Source organism: Ischnura elegans, chromosome 6 (genome assembly GCF_921293095.1).
Source record: "Ischnura elegans chromosome 6, ioIscEleg1.1, whole genome shotgun sequence".
Lineage (NCBI taxonomy): Eukaryota > Metazoa > Arthropoda > Insecta > Odonata > Coenagrionidae > Ischnura > Ischnura elegans.
The window spans coordinates 27,875,578-27,895,111 of record NC_060251.1 but is presented as its reverse complement, the minus strand read 5'-3'; the positions used below and the strand labels follow the sequence as shown (position 1 = coordinate 27,895,111).

Below are 19,534 nucleotides of genomic sequence, written 5' to 3'. Positions count from 1 at the left end.
GAATAGTGTAAGGATTAATAAAATATCCCTCAGAAAGCCGTAAAACTCACCATTTTCAACCATTTATCTTAAAATTTCGCAATTTATTAATATCGCACCTATCGCTTATCCTGGTGGGTACTCCATACCCCCACACACCCTTGTATTAGTTTCACCTAAACCCCCCCAGCCTTAATTCCTAGCTGCGCCCCTGCTCTAACATACAGCTACCCTTAAAACTTGTAATACACAGCAGACGAAGAGAAATGAATAGAAGAAAAATATACAACAATTTAATAGTTGATTTTGAGCATGGACTGAAAAAGTAAAAGTAAGCAATAAATATCTAATTAACCATTTGAAAAGAGCGTGGTTACAAAGGCGTACTTTTTCAATATCAGCACAGTGATGTATAAAAAAAGTGAAATGTCTAAAAGCCCAGGAAAAACTTATGTAATTGCCCGGATAAAATAAAAGGATGAATATTGAAACAAAAATATTTTTCTCATAAATTAATGTAGACTTGGGTATACAGTGCAGGCTCACACCACACCACACTTTCACCAGATACAATTTAATAAATACATTTATTAAGCTCGATCAACCTACTTACATGAAATGTTACTTCCCAGGTAAACACATCCAGGAGTTAACCAATTTATTTGGGTGTCAAAATCGGTTAAAATAAAATAAGTTGTACTAGCCGCTTCAACAATACACATTATAGAGTATGCTCAACTTCAACAATGATGATCCACCTTATTTTTATAGATGTGAATTCTCAAAAAAATGTAAAGTATGAAACACTCTGAGAGCAGTAAGAAAATGGAAAAAATGTATTGTGCATGAATAACTGGCAACAAGGCCATAGCGAGGGAGTAAGGAAAGGGAAATAAAAAAAAAATGTTGAAGTGATATAGTCTTAAGAAGTGGCGTAACTAGGAATGTACTTTGGGGGGGACATGGGAGATATGGGGGGAGTGTCGCACCGTTGTACGGCGTGCGCACCCTCCCTGACTCTCACTGCCGTGATATAAATGAATGACCTTTAACTTTAAGCAGATGAAGTTATTATACGTCAAAACAAGACAGTATTTTTAAGCAATTTTTGTAGTTCTCTGAAGCTTTGGGGGGGATCTATCCCCCTCATCCCTCCATAGTTAAACCGCTGGTCTTCAGTGTTCTCCACCCAAGTGAGCTCCACAGAAATTTACCCCCTTCCCTTAAAAATCCCCCGCCCAAAATTTTTATCCAGCTATGGCATTGACTGGCAACCCCTCAAAATAAATTGCTTTTTGAATGAATACGGTCAATTTAATTGTCGTCTTTAAACACGAATTATAAAACCCACAAATTTTTATAACCACAAAATTTAAATACTTGAGCGAAACTAGATAAATTCATAAATAAAATTTTACAAATTTCATTTATTACTTATAAAAATTACCAATGGTGCAAGTCTTCTATAAAATAAATAAATCATCGAGCTCAATAATCCTTTGATCTTTTGTTCTTTGTACGAACTTCAGTTTCTATTAAGAAGTAAGAATTAATTAAGGCGTGTTTACGTGATGCATTTATCCGCGCGGGTAGGCGTGTAAACACACTCATAATCACAATTGCACTCTGTAAACACCCAAAAATTACGCTAATTCAGGAATGGGTGTCCAGGAAAAAGCCCCTGTTCTAATTTCGTGCATCTATCCAATCATTTGTCCAGCCACGCAATTGCGCCGGTAAGTGTATCGTGTGGACATGACTTTACGGATGCCATGATACACGGTAATATACGCAAATTCCTACTACATGTCCCATTGCAATTGCAATTAACAGCGCAACTGAAAGAAAAATGATTCTTACGCATGTATTGATATTCCCGATGAGGTGAGAATACATGTTCTATTTCGTAAGTTGAATTCACTTCCTTAACATAAGGAATCCTAAGGTAACATAAGGAAGTGAATTCAACTTAGTTAGGAATAGTTTCGCACTGCCTACCCACCCCAGAGTGAAGTTTCAAGAGTTGGACACGTCCTGGATAAGGAGAACAGGCGGGAATTCCTTAAAAAAATTTCTTTCCTAACTTTATGAAAAAAGGCAATTTTTACACTTTCCAACAATTTCAAAAGTGGTGCGTCCGATCTGTGGCTAATATCAAGGGGACCGCATAGGGGAGGCCAAATTCCGTCCCACAGAAGGTTGACTTCTGTTGCCAATCGGGTCGTATTTTAATCGGCTTTCAAAATTGTCCGTGTCGCGGTGATGAGTACAATGCGATCCACTTTTTTTTACAATATTTTTCAGTGTGGTCTTTGCAATTGCGAGGAAAAGCATTGAAGAGTTATGAATTTGATAAATAACATGGTTATGAACGAAAATTTCGGGTAACACCCTCCATTTTCCCGAGTAACTCGAATCAATTTGTCCGTCAGCGACGCGAGTGGCGACTTCTGTAAACCCATTTAAATACGCGGTGGGCGGCAACATAATATGAGGCCGACTTCTCTTCGTCGGGATCCTCTACTGTAATATTCGCGCCAAATACAAAGAATCGAATTCCACTTGCCTACTGTCGAATCGATGTGGCAGCGCTGTAACCGTTTTCTGCCCCATTCTCCCACTGTTCTGCGGAGAGGATTGAGGTTGGCGGACATCAAAAGGCGGACAGATGAAAAGGGATGTAAAAAAATAGAAATCCCAGAAAAGCAGAGAAAGAAGACAAACGTCTCGGCAGAAAATAGAGCGAGCATGTTTTTAAACAGATTAAGCGTGGGAAGAGTTCCTTATCGAAAAGAAGGATGCGGTTAGGCCTCAATCACACGATAATTTTCTTCCGTCCCTTTCGAGCGATAGCTTTGGAGATCGCTCCAATGATAGCGGAAAAATGACCGTTGCGTGCGATCATTTTCCGCGAAGGCTCCAGGGATGGGGATCCTATTCCTTTTTCTATCACTGAGAACGCCCTCTTTTTCGTCGATGAAACTATCTTTGCCACAACGCTTATACACGCACGGTTGCTGACAGTAATTGTAACGCCGCGTTTGGCTGTTAATGGAGTGACTGCGGTAAAAAAAGCGGCGCGCGGAGTGACGGGTGATACAGAAAATGAAGGGATGAGCGAGTTCTCTTTTGGTCACTGAAAACCTATCATTCTGAGGGACGAAAAAAATGAATGATCGTTTGATTCAGGCTTTAGTAAACACTTCGAGGGTTGAGCGATAAAGGTTGGGTAACATACTTGTAGCAAACCTGACCCGCAATCTGGAGATACGGGTTCGAATCCCGGATAAGCCGAATGATTTTTTTCTTGTGAATTTCATCTTCGGTATAAATATATAGACGACATAAATAAAAATATGTAGACGACAACCAAGATATTCGTCGAAATTCTGGAATACATAAAGTTACTATCCCGGTAGGCAAAGCGAAGAACACTCATTTCTTGGATATAGACAGTTACTTATACCACTTATTTTATAAGAGCGCGACCCGGGTTTCAATGAGTAATCATCATCATCAGGCGCTAATTATAATTTAAATAAATAAATTATAATATAAATTATAATTAGCGCCTGATGATGATGATTACTCATTGAAACCCGGGTCGCGCTCTTATAAAATAAGTGGTATAAGTAACTGTCTATATCCAAGAAATAATGGAATACCACATAGTTAACCAAGAGTTAGTGAATTTTGAAGAACACTCATTCAAAACAATTCCCTTTAATAGTTTCCAGGCAAAACCTATCAGACTTCCTCCCAGGGTATCTAAGGCGAAAATTTCTTTACCGGAGTGTATATACGCAAAAAGACTAATCAAAGAGGGATAGTTATTTAAGAAAACGTCCCGCACTCAAATGCAACGCGAACGGAAATGGGTTCACATAAAAAACCCTCACTAATCATAATCACAGCCAGTATTAATTAATAGCATAACTCATGCTCAAGAAAATACGCAAAAGTTGGTTTAAAAAAGTGAGATATTCAGCCTAAAGCACGATTTTCAGATACTTCAGATATACTGAGCATAAAAATCGATTGACAAAATTTATTTACAGAATAAATGATAAAAAATACATGCATTTGCCCAGGTTGAAAGTAATTTGTAAAATCAAATGATGAATTAAGGCACTGAACCCAATGAAAATCACTTTGACCACCACGGAGGGATACCTTCGTGGGCCACGATGGCTAGTTACAACAAAGAGCATTAAATGTATAAACTTTATCTTTGAAATAATACGAAAGTGTCCAACTTACATCTCGTTCGGGGAAAAAGAGTCGAATCGATTTCGGATACAGAAAAGTCCATTCCAGTCAGGCTGAGTTGGCAAGAAACACGCTGAGAAAACAAGTGAAGAAAGTGTGGATGGCAAAAAATACCATGGACACGCATAAAAGAAAATAAGAGCATATGCGGGAATTTGAGGAATGCCATTTAATTAAGAGGAGAGCCGCCGAGAAAAGGAAACAGATTTAATCAGTTTAAAACCTTCCGTAACCAACGAAATATTTATCGGTAACCGATTCTGGAGATGAAAAAAGAGCATCGTCCAATTTTCTCCATCAGAATGTGACGGCTTTCAAATTAAAATTTGTGATAAAGTGGTTGAGGTCCACGAGGGACGACGAGAGAAACGCATTGTGGAGTGCCTCTTGAGTGAGCACGATGGAGAACTCGATGCTAGCGATCTTCAGATAACATAAATTTATGTATGGAATAGGACTATTGTAATCAAATACCGATTAATTTGCGACTGTAAATCAAGGCATACCGCAAAGACTGGCACGTCTCACAAGGTCCTTTCTTCCCGTGAAATAGGCTGACGCCAACAGACGAAAAGCATATTCACAATTCGTAACCCGTGCAATAAATACAATATCATATAAATTGAATGGATGCTCATTTCATTAGCAAAGTAAAACAAAGAGCCACTACTTTCACTAACACCAGCTACACCACTACACCAGCCCCAATACTGGAGGGAGCCGTGCTGTTTCTGAGACATATTCGTCATGTTCAAAGTACCATGTGAAAAACAATTAATTACTGCTAAACTAAGGCCCATTCAACGGAACGACTTCCAGTTCCGAGAACCGTTCGGCATCCCTAACGCCAAAAAAAATATGGCATTGAAAAAGGCGTAGCAAGGTTCGTGGTCTCCCCTTGTAAGTTTAGCGGATGCTCTACGCCAAATAGGAATACAAGGAAGGCTTTTCAAGACAACGAATATCTATTCCAATACTCCGGCTATCAATAATTAAGCGTTCTATCATCTATTGTCTTTCTGCCCTAAAATCCCGACTGATCTACTAAAATCCCTTTTCGTTATCGATAAATTTTGTTTTCCTGACATGGTACATCTCATTAAATGCAAAATGACATGATAAATACTGTGGATGCGGTCACCGTATCGGTTCGTTATTTTGTTTAGTTTGATTTGTAATCAGCTTCTTTGTTTAATTTTTAATGCTACAAGTGCACTTAAAAATGGGCATTCTTGCTGTATCTCTACCATTATATTTACATTAATAAATAAATCTAAAGAGAGTAATATTAAGTAAAATTGGAATGAAAATTCTAAAAAATTAGGCATATTTCCGTCAATATTAATGGATTTTTGGGTAAAACACGTCAAGATTTAAAGGTGGCCAAGATTCCTCGGAGACCTCACCAGGCTTACTAGGGCATATTTCATCAGGGCATATTTCTTGTGATAGAAAAAAAGTCTCTCTCTGAAAATTACTTCTTTCTCATGTCACTATATCTTTCTCGTCACCTACTCTATTTCCAAATCCTTTTTAACAATTAAGAATTTAAGCATTTCTCTCATTTAATAATACGTCTATCAATCATTCGATAATACCTCGATCCAAACCACAATGCCGAGCTCTCCATGCATTTAAAAACAGCGTTCAAGGTGACTAGACAGATGTCACAAGCTGAGAATAATAATAAAATACCCAATTTATTTATTATAATGAAAAACGTGTAAAAAGTAAATAATTGTCACTAGACTTTATAACAACCTTGCAACCTTTTTTTCCACAATTAGCATAAAAAAATGAAGATTTTAAATAAAATAAATAACATGTTAAGAAACACTATCGTCGGAATGTGCCAATCAAACCCGACGGGAATCAAATGATGCGGGATTTCGTCATTTTAAACTTGGTCGCATTCGCAAAACCTATTATTCGCTCTATTTCATATTTAATCTTGGGCCTAACCATGCACACGGTTTCCTCAACCATTGAATTTCAAACGTTTAGCGGCCATTTTGATATCCTTCTCATTTAGCATCTTTTAGTTCACCACCCATCCCTTTCTTCACCAATCTTTTCCACACTTAAAATACCACAAATTAATCACAAGATGATCAAGGTTACGGAGTTTAGTAAAGCAGTATAAGTTAGGAATGTGAGACTAAGATAACGGAAGGTGGGAAAAAAACTTGAGCAGGACGAGCAATTTAACTATTTGGGCTGCACATAAGACGGAAACGGATACAGGAGTAAGGAAATCAGGAAGAGAATTAAATCAGCAAAGAAGGCGTTCATGAAGTTGTGTGCGTCTGTGTGGAGCTGAGCTTATGAGAGGATCGCTATGTACGAGTATTAAGAAAAGGCAAGTGAAGAGAATGATCTGGAGTACGGCGCAGAAACATGGACACTTAGGAAGGAGGATGAGAGAAGACGGTAGGCGTTCGAAATGTGGGTGTGGATAAGAATGGAGAATGTGAATTGGACGGAAAGGAGGAGGAACGACGAAGTGTTGGACATGGTGGATGAGGGGAGGCAACTCCTAGGTGAGATATGGAAGAGACAGATGGTTTGGATGGAGCGGGGATTACTGAGCGGGGAGAGGATGTTGAAAACAGTTTTAGAGGACAGAATTTTGGGTAAACGTGGAAGAGGAAGGAAGATAGTAGGACTTTTAGATAGAATAAACGGGAGTAGGCATAATTGTGAATTGAAGAGGGAAGTCCATGAGGGGGGGGGGGGGGGGGAGACTGCAAGAATACTTTTTAAGTACTCCATAGAAACCTACCTTAATCGGTGGTACACTTAAATAGTAATAATAAAATACCCCAACACCTGAAGCCTACCCTCAAGAGTTCAAAATTTCCTCACCGTAGAACGTTGCACTCTATACTACACTCTTCAGGAGACTCTTACAGACGCTCTCACGTAATTTTCGGTCGTAAACTCGATCCTACCACTAAACACTCCCAAGCCAATGGTGTCCCTTTTCTGGCGGCAAAAGAAACGAGTTTAACCTCAAGGAAGCACCCGGATTGCAATCTAGCCCCACCATAAAAAACCAGCCTGCATCAAACTTGCCACTTCGCTCGAGGAAGGCGATCAATGACTCTCTTCAACCTAAGCCATAAAATTCCAAATCCGGTGCCAAAAAACAGAACATTTTATTTACTAGAACAATGCAACGTGAACGCCAACGACTTTCCTCGGGCATACCTTCCTAAACAGGAGAAGCAAGATACTCGGGAGCCTGCGTACTGCGCGCAGATAGTTTGAGCAATTGAGAATAGATATCTTTCAAATCGACTGATATTTTATTTAATCTGATTTTTTATTTCAAATTTTCGATAACTTCGTATTTATCAACTCTTTGTTTCTGATCCAAACTGCCTTTATAACACGATTTATTGCTTATATCTAGCTTTGAGCCAATTGCTCGCAATCACATTACGAAGGGGATACAGTACAAACAAATCCCACACTAATCTTGTTAGTTGATTGGAAATGGCACTGACGTGATTTAAATATCCTTGCTACTATACGGAAGTGGAGGGATATTACTAAGCCTTTCAATTTGAAGCGAAGAGAAAGTGATCAACGAGGAGAGTGAGGAAAGGAAACAACAAGATGATATTAAGAGGATGCAGAGAGTTTGCTAAATGGACAGAGCACCGAAGGACGAGGGAATGTTGGAGACTGACACGCCAGAAGTAACGCTTTTAAAAGCGTGATTTGGTGGAAATATACATCATGGAATTTTCCTTCACTAACAATGAAAACGTAACACTGGCTCCTTTACACTTGTAATGCCATTTGTACCCTTAGTGCGATTTTTCGCACATTAATTTCCGCTGAAGAGGTGGTTTATACCGGCAGCTGGACCATTACCGGATATATAAGCCAGGCGAAATTTGAGGAGCGAAGACGACGAACATCATGAAACAATGGGGTCTCCATGGAAATTTTCCCAAACTTCGGAAAATTACCATAAGAGGACATCATCTCAGGACAGTGAAAAAATGCTAGACCTTCGGGAGAGGGCTTGTACGAAAGGGCAGAATTGATGGATGCTGCTTAAGAAGGAATGCAGAGTGTGGAGACAGAGAAAAGAATACAACAGGAGGGTGGATACCATCACGAGTGGATGTAAAGACTATCCATTCCACTTCCAATAACCCTTTCAGTTAACAGTAATGCCAGACGTTGGATCCCAAAAACCTGATAATCGACTCTGAAAATCAGATAATTTGACGTAAATTGGTGTTGAAATTTCCAAGCGCGATTAGGCAAGGTCAAATAGTATTCGATCAAGTAGATGTTTCGATTGGTTTGTTTGGTTAGTTCACAAATGAAACTATACCACACTATTAACAGCACTTCCAACATTCAAAATATTATTTTTAGGACGCTCTACGCTTTCATGTAAACTTATCTTAAGCGGTAGATTACCCATAGGAATAGCGCATGCTTCCTTGACAACGCTGCTCTCTAACCAGCGACTAAAGAAAGGACTTCGAAGAAGAACTCAGGACACAATCCTGCCTACTCTTCTAACTGAACATTCAACCCTTCCACTGTGACCCCAAATATTCCTTCGCCAAGCACATAATGGAAGAAAAAAACCATTCCAATTTTGATGCGAAAATTCTACGCAATCAAGAAAAAGGACATAGGCTAGAGGCTACCGAGCAGTGGGAAATAGTTTAAAAGAAATGGAAGAAAGTTGAATAGTTCAACGAAAATGCAATGTTAATCATTTCCTTAGTTTTGACGAAATCCCTTAACCGCACCATAGCCCCAACAACTTTTAAAAACAATTTTTACCGCACCCCACTTCACCTACATCTTCATAATACCCCGCAAGCCGCCTAAAAGGCGTGTGGCAGGGGGTGTTAGGACACCAGCCGTTTACAAAAAAAATGAAGTGCTCTAACGAGGTTGGGACTAGCGTTTATTACAGTCCTTTATGGTTCGGGGGAAAAACGAATTCCCTCATCTATCCGTTCGGCAAAAAATCTCTCTTAATTTATCGCTTCTATTGGACCTGGAAATATAGTGTGGCTCTAATATTATGTTCTCTGTGTCGCTCTTAAAGATATCCATTCTCAATTGTTCAAGCAATCTAAGCCTAGCGCGCAGCCTCCGAGTCTCTTCTTCCCCTTCTTCCCCTGGGACACCTTCCCCTGAACGTGGACACTGAGGAAAGAAGACGAGAGAAGATTGGAGGCGTTCGAGATGTGGGTATGGAGAAGAATGGGCACGTGGGTATGGAGAGGCAGCTTTTAGATGAGATACGGAGGAGACAGAAGGTATGGATGGAGGGAGTACTTAGCAGAGAGAGGATGTTGAAAATGGTGTTAGACGGTAGAATGTTAGGGAAACGAGGGAGGGGAAGGAAAAGAATAGGCTCACAGATCACTTCTTGAATACTCCATGGAAACCTACCTTAATCGGTAGAATACTATAACAATAACTTTTTCCCCTGCCCCCACCTTTCCTTTTATTCCTTTTGACACGACGCAGGTCAGGCATTTTGTATTATTTTAGTTTTCTGTTCGATGTACTCTTTCCTAATTATGTCTCTGAGCTCCCCCCACTATTCTTTCTTCTGATCTTTTCCTCCCCCTCCCACTAATTTTGGAAGATATAAATATCTGACAGAAATATCAACAGAACTATCTCTGTACCTGATAATGACTTTTGAAACACGTGTTGTCGAGTTTGGAATTAAAACAAGTTGACAGTACGCATCATTTCAGTATCTTTCCACCATGCTGTTCGACCACATCTATCCCGAAAAAGTTGACTTCAGTCTTTAACCCCGCTCCCTTCAAATTACTAAGAGTTACTAAAACGAGGCACGAAGGATAAAGAAGATAAGAATCGATGATATCAACACGCGGAAGCTTCAAGCGTCAGTGCTCCATACGGCTCGTTAACAGGGGAAGCCATACTCCCAAGAGAATGGGTGGACAGCATTTGCCCCAATCAACAGCGGTACATCTCCACGGGGAGATGGAAGGGAGAAACTTCCCCCAAATGCGAGAGGATACTTTCTCTGCCCAGGAAAATGATGTAACGCTTAAAAATCGAGGGTGATACATATATGCTGCACTGGATTTCTATATCTACATACTATCCCCACAAGCCGCCTAGCGGGAGGTATTAGGACACCAGTCGATTGAAAAAAATGATATCAGGAGAAAAGTAAGGAGTGAACTAAGTCGAAATTATATAGTGATACGGAGGAATGGGAAAAAAGATTAGAGTTCCTAAAATGCTATGACGACGGGACAACAAAACCGTTGCCTTCGCCAAATGAATTCGGAAAATATCTTTCAGTGGGAACTTTATCGATTTACTAAATCAGTAAACTACACTGAGAATTAAAGCCGAAACTGAAATCAAAACACGTTAGTTAAATGAAAAACGACGTTACGGTCGGCTCAACAAGCTAGAAAAACAATTGGTAAAAAAATTTGAGCTCAGAGTTGCGCACATTCTGTATAAGGCATACAAAGAGAGCAAAATAAAGTAAAATATAAATGAAAATAATAAAAAAAATTTAGGTATGCTTCCGTGGTAGACAAAATGGCTCCGTCATAGGCATAATTTTGATATTCGATGTCTACGGATGTCATATGTGAAAGCAAACTTGATAAAAATACAAAAAAGTAATTGTTTTGTGTTGTTTAGTCATGGGGAAATCTCCTTACGGAAGGTCCACGCTGCGGAATGCACCCAACTCTTTTTACGTGCGGGCGGCGGACTCACTGTTGGAAAGGGGTGGGGGAGAGCACAAACAGAGGAAGAGAGGCTGGCGCACGTCGACCGAGGCGCTCTCACTCGGCGGATCAATGAATGGGAAGAGGGAGGGGGGACGGAGGGGAAGGGAGGGGAAAGAGTAGGGGAAGGTCGTCGGGTGGGCGGGTCAAGTAGAGCCGCGATGCGATACGAAAATCGTATCATTTCATTTGATGACAGTATTTCGATATTTCGAATCGACTTCAACCCCGCTTGGCATTAAATTACGATTCCAAAGCAAATATTATATTCAAATTAACAGCGACACGTACCGATAGCTCCACAGTGAATGCGCTTATTTTATAACGAAAAATGATCAATATAGTACTGGGAGGGAAGTTTTATTAACGTAAGTTTCCCGCGAATTTGATACTAAAAATAAATAGCTCATTCCAAATTTTTGGGACTATTTCAAAATTAAAATGCTCAATATATGCAATCCTGAAAAATAAAGATAATAAATAATGTACAGATTAGTCGACGCATACATATTTCATTTATTATTTACCACCTTTTTGACCCAACAGCGCAGAATTTTATTTTCAATACTTTTTTACTCAAAATACACAACTAATATGCTAATAATTAAGAAAATTAATTTATTGAGGTGCCGCAATGGTATTTTCATCGAGACTGTGATCAGTTTTAACTCAAAATATTTTAATTAAAATTGTAGAAGTAAAATTTCTTCCACTCATACTTGAAATATATTTCATGAGATATTCCTTACGTGACATTAAGGTCTTGAATGACCAAACATGAAAATATTGTGTTGGCTTTTTTCATGTCCCGATAAAATAGATACGAAAGAGGTTCCATTTAACTACATTGAATCCGACGATTGATTACGAATGTTAAAGCACACAGATATTTGGTTCTGAAGAATGAAAATCTTAGCCGCAGCAGACGAATTATAAGAGTAAATCAAATGTTATTTTATACACGGCTAACGAAATAAACTAACTTTCCGGAAAAGCAGAGCGTAAAATACAAAATTTTGGTTTTAACAGAGGAATCAAGAGACTAAATACAAAAATAATTTTAAAAAAAAAGTAATCAAACGCCAAGTTGCATCGGGAAACAATGAAAATCGAGAGCGCGTGCATTGTTGGCACCTCGACGCGGGTCGTCAACTCGGGTCGATATTATGAAATGAATATCGCTCGAGTCCCACGGGTCAGAGGCGGGGACGCAAGGGGTTGGAGAAAGGGGGGAGGAGTATAGGGTGGGGAGAGGGGGGAAGAGGGGAGGAAAGAGGTCGAGGACGACACTTGGGCGAGAGTTAAGCCCAGCTCACCCGGACGAATGCGAAAGAGTTGAGCGCGAGAACGCGAATTGAGAGGTAACGGCGTTTCACGCTGCTAGTACAACAATATCAAACGCAGCAAAGAATACAGCGTATAAATCCGTGAACTAAAAATACACAGGGAGGCTGCGCGAAAACTGTCACGAGCAAGCAGCAAGATTAATACAGCTTTTAAACGAGGCTGGGAGCCGTTATATACTCGGAGGAAACGTGCTAGGCTTAGATTGCTTAAGCAATTAAGGATAGATATCTTTCAGAGCCTGATCGCACATCTAAATGGGTTACTACGGTGTTTAATGCAGGCTACGCAAATGATGTTGTAGAAAGTTACTGCGAGTTATGCTACTGACTATTAGAGACAGAATTAGAGATAAATTTCCCAGTCAATGATGAAAATTTGCACCAACACAAAATTTGTAGCATCAGAGCGACAAGGAGAAAGTCATCTCAGAACAACAGTGTATTTCTCGGTCCGATAGAAATGATAAATTAAGAAAGATATTTTGCCGACTGAATAGGTATAGGAATTCGTTCAACTACCACGTTTAGCACTTCTTAGATCCTTTTCCTCTCCGTCCATCTCACGTTCTCTATTCTTATCCATTCCCATGTCTCGAACGCCTCCAGTCATATCTCATCTTCTTTCTCAACGTCCATGTTTCCGCACCGTAGAGCGTTGCATTTCTTTTCAGGATCTTCGCCACACTTATTTGTTCATTATTTATAACTTTTGATGGAAAAATATACGCAGCCAACCCGCCTGATGCAAAAGTTGGCCACCGGACACGAATTATGGAACGGCTGACGGCTGAACTATTTAGACGGCTGGTGTCCTAACACCCATGTCACACGCCTTTTTAGGCGGATTACGGGGTAGTATGAAGGTGTATGAAATTTGCACACTATGCAAAAATAATTTTAACTCCTTTTACGCCACACAAAATAATATTAACCACCAAGTAATCCACCGATTATGGCAAATAATCAAGGAAGTCGTATATTTCCTCTTTATAGCACCTAGATATCTGTTTGCAGCTGCCAAAAATATATTTCCCCATTCGACGAGATTTGAATTCGTGCACTATTGAGTCGCTTATTGGCTTTATGTAAAAAAAATTATGTAAAAAAATAAAAAAGTAGTCGTATATGTAACAGTTAACTACATAAGGAACTCTTTATTCCATCTAGAGCCTCGTTCTCTCCCTCCTCATTTCCTACTAAACTAACAAACTTCCCACTAAAAATTATTTAATGCCAACCCTGAACCTTTTTTTTTAGCAGACACACTCACGGTTTTCTCACAAAAAGAGGGTAGTTGACAACCACGGTTGGAGTATTTATGACTTAATTTAGGATATATTTAACCGCAATTAAAATGCAAAGGGAGTAAATATGTAAGTAACACTTCCAAAATAGAGAATCCCTAATTTTTAAAGGTACGGACAAGCCTAATTTTTACAGATCATTTAAATTACCCATCAATATCACGGCCTAAAGTTCTCATAACGTGAATCCAAAGGAACCGGGGGTAATAATAAATATCAATAATGGGCTTGAGTAGAGATTAATTAAACATGTATGTTAAAATAATGCATAAGGTTATTCCATTTTTTTAACGCGGTTCACATACGATGGAGGCGGAAGACCACTTCCTGGTAGGACAATGTATCACAAATCTGAATATGTTACTACGGTGTACAATACAGGCTACGTAAATCATCTCATAGAGCGCTACTGTAAATTTAATACTGACTACAACATACAGAATTAACAACACCTTTCTCGGTAAATGATGACCCTTTGCACCAACAAAAATGTTTTAGCATTACTTCCTCAGCGAAGCAACAAAAATAAAAGAGTTGGCATTTGACTACACAGAGGGCGAAAAATATCATTTGATGCACAGCGTCATTAACAGAATTTTTTCGGCTAATTAACACGTTTTGAAACGGAATTCTTAAGCCAAGGGAAGTCACCTTTTGACATATCACTGTAAATATTTGAAGAGAGACTTCCCTCATTACCGTGGAATATTTTCTTTGGAATAATCACGACAGAATGAAAAAACATTATGCGTTAAGGCATATAGCGGTTTGACTCCAATTACAACGTCTTCTGAAAAATTAAACCAATGGAGTTCAAAAGCAGATATTTATCATATCACACTTCTCACAATACCACATTTGTCAAAATAAAGCGATGCCACCTAAACGAGCAGAAAAATACTATGGACTAAAAAAAAGTGTTATATAAATGAAAATTCGACCAGTTAATAAATGAATACCTTCTTTAGGATGTAACTCTTCAAACGAAGGTAGTAGGTACAATTCCTTAAAATACGACGATCTCATAATATAGTTCAACACACCTTAATTATCCTCGATGAAATACATATGCATAGTATGATTACTAGGATAATAAGTGTAAGCAGGCTGAAAAATAAATAATAATATGAAATACAAGTCATCAACCAGGGATACTTCACTCGACTTCATGCACGGTATGCAATTTTATCGGATAAAATTACCTAATATTTCCCGATACAGGACGGATGATTAGAATTATAAGAAGCTGAAAGAAAAAAGTGCACGCTAGAGTGGATACAGATGAAAAAAATAACTGACACTCATAAAAATATCACTGGTGTTAAAAAGACGGTTTAAGAAGAAGCAGCATACTTAATGAGAAGCGAAATAAATTAAAAGTTACAGCAAACCAATCATCGGACAAAAGACTATTAATGGTGATACAAGAATTCAATATTTCACCATATCGGTAATGTGCACGTAATAAAAATAAACGGCCTGTGATTGGAATGCATGCAAGCAAAAAAAAAACCATCAGAGCTCTCATCGTTGCTAATCATAAACGACGACGAGATTATGAACGAAAACAGTGATTATCAGCATTGCTGGGAAAGAGTAAGAAAACTGTATAATTAGCCGCGCTAATTAAGTCGTTAAAGAAAAAAAAAGTTTCATCATCGAACTACGACGCTGAAGTAAATTACCCCGCAAGACTCTGAGAGCAGAGGACTTTTAATCTCCGGTTTCGTGCAGTGCGGATTGGGGGGGGGGAAGGGGTGGGTAGTTTAGGAGGGGGGAGAGGGGGGAAAAAGGAGAGGGGGAACTTCTCCAAGGTGCCAAAAACTGGAGCTTCGCTGGAGACGCCGGGGGACGATTTCTTGGGCCTTGCGGGGAGGGAGAAGACGAGAATGGGGGAGGCAATAAACCTGCACGGCTGGGGAGGAAAGGATCTTCTGGGAAGGAAAGCCAGATGAAGAAGTTGGAAAAGGGAAGAAAGAATAAAAGGAAATTATGAAATGCGTGCGGACAGGTAGAGCGAGAGAGAGAGCAAGAGAATGTAAGGGTCAATCAACTTCCGCGGTAATCAAGATCGTCAGTTGCTCGTCACTCAACCGCGAATCTTACTCCAGCTTCCAAGCATTGCCATAACCAGGAACTATTTATACGAGCTTAACGAAAATTTTTAATCCAATTACGCAATGAGGAAGATAAATACATTACAATGCATTTTTTTACGATTTCATCCTCTTCAAATATGATATTTATTAAAAAAATAGCAGCATATCAATTTGATTCATGATTACGAACAAAGTAATTTCATTGAATAGTTAAAATATCTAAATGCAACATGCAACAAAGTTTTAAATTATTATAGAAGTTGATTTACATCGGTCAATTCGCAAAATTTACAGGAAATGAGTTATAAATTACAACATATAGCAAAACTATCTGCGTGAATGTATGATTCTATTCGGTCCAAACATACGTCAGAGGATGGGCCAAGGGAGGTTTATTGTGCACTGCTGATTTCCGTTCTCATTACATTTCTCAAAAAAAGTACAAAATGCTTAAGCATATATGAATCTTCAAAAACTTAAATTTGACAACGTGATGAAGTTATCAATCTGTATTTCCCTTGTGTTACTGTATACCTTGGTCCTTTTAGGATTAAGAAGAGGATAATCACAGAGCCATTACACATATGAGCTCAAATCTACCGCAGTGAGACGGCAACTAGTTCTGCACAGTTCGGTAACTCAGAATTAATATGAAAAAGAGCGATTTTCTAGTTCTGCGCAAGTGACCAAGATGGAAATGGATAAATGTGACTGAACACTAAAGTGGAACTTAGTAAACATTTATATTGAAATATTTTTATTCCTGCCACCTACTCCCATTGCGCCAATTCAGGTTTTGTCGCATTAAGCAGTTGTGAACCAGCACATCGTCTTCTACACTTCTCTAATATAAATTTATGACAAGCCACGTCAAGTTGTGTTTAAAGAAATAATTTAAGTATACCGGGACTAGCAGACGGTGATTACTTTACGGGAGTCACCCGCAATGCACAAATTGTGCGAAATAACCAAAGAGAAAAAATCGTTCGCCTTGACCGGGATTCGAAACTGTATCCCTCGATTTCCGGCCGAAGATGCGGACATTTGTGGACTATACCGGACATGGTGACAGCTAAAGAAACAATCTCTAAATTAAATGAAATGACAGGGACTAAAATCTGCACAGGTTATAGATAACATCCACCTTGATACCCCGTAAGTTATATCCACAAACATAGGCACATCCTGAGGAGGCTGAAATCCCTCCATTGATCGAAAAAAGTAAACATTTCCAATAATTTGACTCAGTATTTGCAATATTTAAGGGAATTTCAAGGCTATACAGAAATTCTAAGTTTTATTTTAGATACTTAATTTTAAATACTTTCTAGATGCTCCGTTCCAAATAGGGGTAGACAGTGCCACTTACGCAGGAATATTACAGTAGAGGCGTTCGACATATGGGTCTGCATAAGAATGGAGAACGTGAATTGGACGAAAAGGAGGAGGAACAGCGAAGTGCTGAACATGGTGGGTGAGGAGAGACAGCTTCTAGATGGGATACGGAGGAGACAGATGATTCGAACGGAGCGAGTGCTGAACGGGAAGGGGATGTTGAGAACAGTGTTGGATGGTAAAATGTTGGGTAAACTAGGGAGAGGAAGGAAGATTTGAATATGATTTTTTTTTAGATAGAATGAAAGGGACTAGGTCTTGCTGTGAATTGAAGAGGGAAGTCCATGAAGAGAGACTGTCAGAATTCTACCTAAATACTCCACAATGAGGGGACGTTAAAAAGAAGGTAGATTGATGGTTAAACGAGGGAGAGGAAGAAACATAATAGGATTTTTCAGATAGAATGAACGGAAGTAGTCTTTGCAGGTAATGAAAAAGGGAAAGTCCACGAAGGGAGGGGAGACAGCCAGAATTCTTCTTAAATACTCCATGGAAACCTACCTTGATCGGTAAAATACTTAAATACAATTTCTATACCCCTCGCACTTCTCACATCATTACACCTGACAGACGCTTCTAAATACGTCAAAATGTCTCACTCCGACCGTTGGACATCCTCATTTGATCGAAAGCAAGTTTCAGGCCGAGCAGAGAGAGAACTCGGATGTGCGCCAAGGGGGGGAAAAAACGAGGATTGGAGGGAGACGTGCTTTGGCGTGGGCGACTGGTCGGACGGGGTTAATCAATTCACGAACGGCACAAAATGGGTCACGTCGGGAATCGATGCGACGTTCTCTGGAAAGGGAGAGTGGCGACTCGAGGGTCGTTGCTCGACGAAGGACACGCCAGGAAATAGATGCAGGAGAGAGTAGAGTGGGGCGCACATCCCACGATTAATTTGAGCGAGAGTAAGAGTATCGGTTTATACGCATGCGACTACGATTGAAATAGCAAAATTCCATGTTAAGTGATGTAGCTGATACCTATCTGATTGGCTAATACCGACCATTGCGCTTTTTGCATAGGGAGTATTGGTTTCTACGCATGCGACTACGATTGAAATGGCAAAATTCGATATTACGTGATATAGCCGATTCAAAACTGATTGGCTAATTCCGATCATCACGCTTTGTACATGACGCTTACTTTGTTTGTAAAAAATCTATCAATTAAATTAAAATCAAATTTAATTTAATTAGCAAAATACTCACAAAGAAGGAGAAGCATTAGCAAACGAATTACGTTAATTTTCAATATTTTGCCACAGCTCAAAATGATACTGAAGTTGAGGGCTTGAATGCAGGTTTCAGGTTCAGGTTAGTGCGCCGTCACCTCGAGCCCACTCGAAAAGAATTTATCTGCAAACACAATTTGCTCATTTTCCGTACTTCACCGACTGAAGGTAGACAATTCGTCCTTCCATGCTATAATTTACAGAAATTGCATTTAAAAATCATTATTTAAAAAATGGATTATGAATACCGTGTAAATTTCTTAGTGGCGAGAAGAGATACAACTTACAAACTTCACCATGTTTCCATATTAAGTATTCAACAAATGAAGTCAACTGATGTTGGCTACAATCAAATGACGCTACAGTCGGCTCATGAAGCTTGAAAAAGTATAATGTTAAATACAGAAACGTTGAATATCGCACTTTCAACGTACAATAATATTGGTGTTAGAACGTAGGTTTCTGCGGCGATGGTTTGATCTCTGCATTTCTCCAGGGTTTTCTTCCGCGTCAGCTTGTTTGTAGACAACAGTTTCGCTGGCTATCATGCCAGCGTCTTCAGGTCGAAGGGTCTTCTTTCACCAGCGTCTTCAGGTCGTCCTTCGACCTGAAGACGCTGGCAGGATAGCCAGCGAAACTGTTGTCTACAAACAAGCTGACGCGGAAGAAAACCCTGGAGAAATGCAGAGATCAATAATATTGGTTTTTGAAATCAGCGAATGGCAGCCATGAAAGAAACCCCATTTTCAATGAATACACAAAAATATTAATTTAATAAAATTAATATTAAATTGTGGTTTAGTCAAGATGAAACTTACTTAAGACTAAAGACTGCCAGGAAAATCAATGCACAAAAAGGTTCCCTGAATTCCCAATGAAAAAATTCCACTGAAAGGAGGTACCGCAACGCCACAGCCAAATAAACCGACGAAGGGAAAGAATTGCAGAAGGAAGACATGAATAGCGAGATCGCCGAGAGCGCCAAGTGCCAATTAACGGAGACATGATCAAAGATTCATTAGCCGCCATCCACGCCTTTTTCCTTTAATGGAACGGAAATGGAAAAAAATACTAGGTCCTATCACGGGCGATAGTGGGTACTCTCAACCACCGGCGCCTATGGCGTCTA

At 39.4% G+C, this 19,534-nt stretch overlaps 1 protein-coding gene across 6 annotated transcripts in view; it reads right to left on the bottom strand.

The window, feature by feature from the left end:
* The window catches only part of LOC124160228 (serine/threonine-protein phosphatase 2B catalytic subunit 2-like), a 517,396-nt gene that overhangs the window by 32,327 nt on the left and 465,535 nt on the right, over positions 1-19,534 (bottom strand). The gene's annotated exons all lie outside the window — the stretch shown is intronic.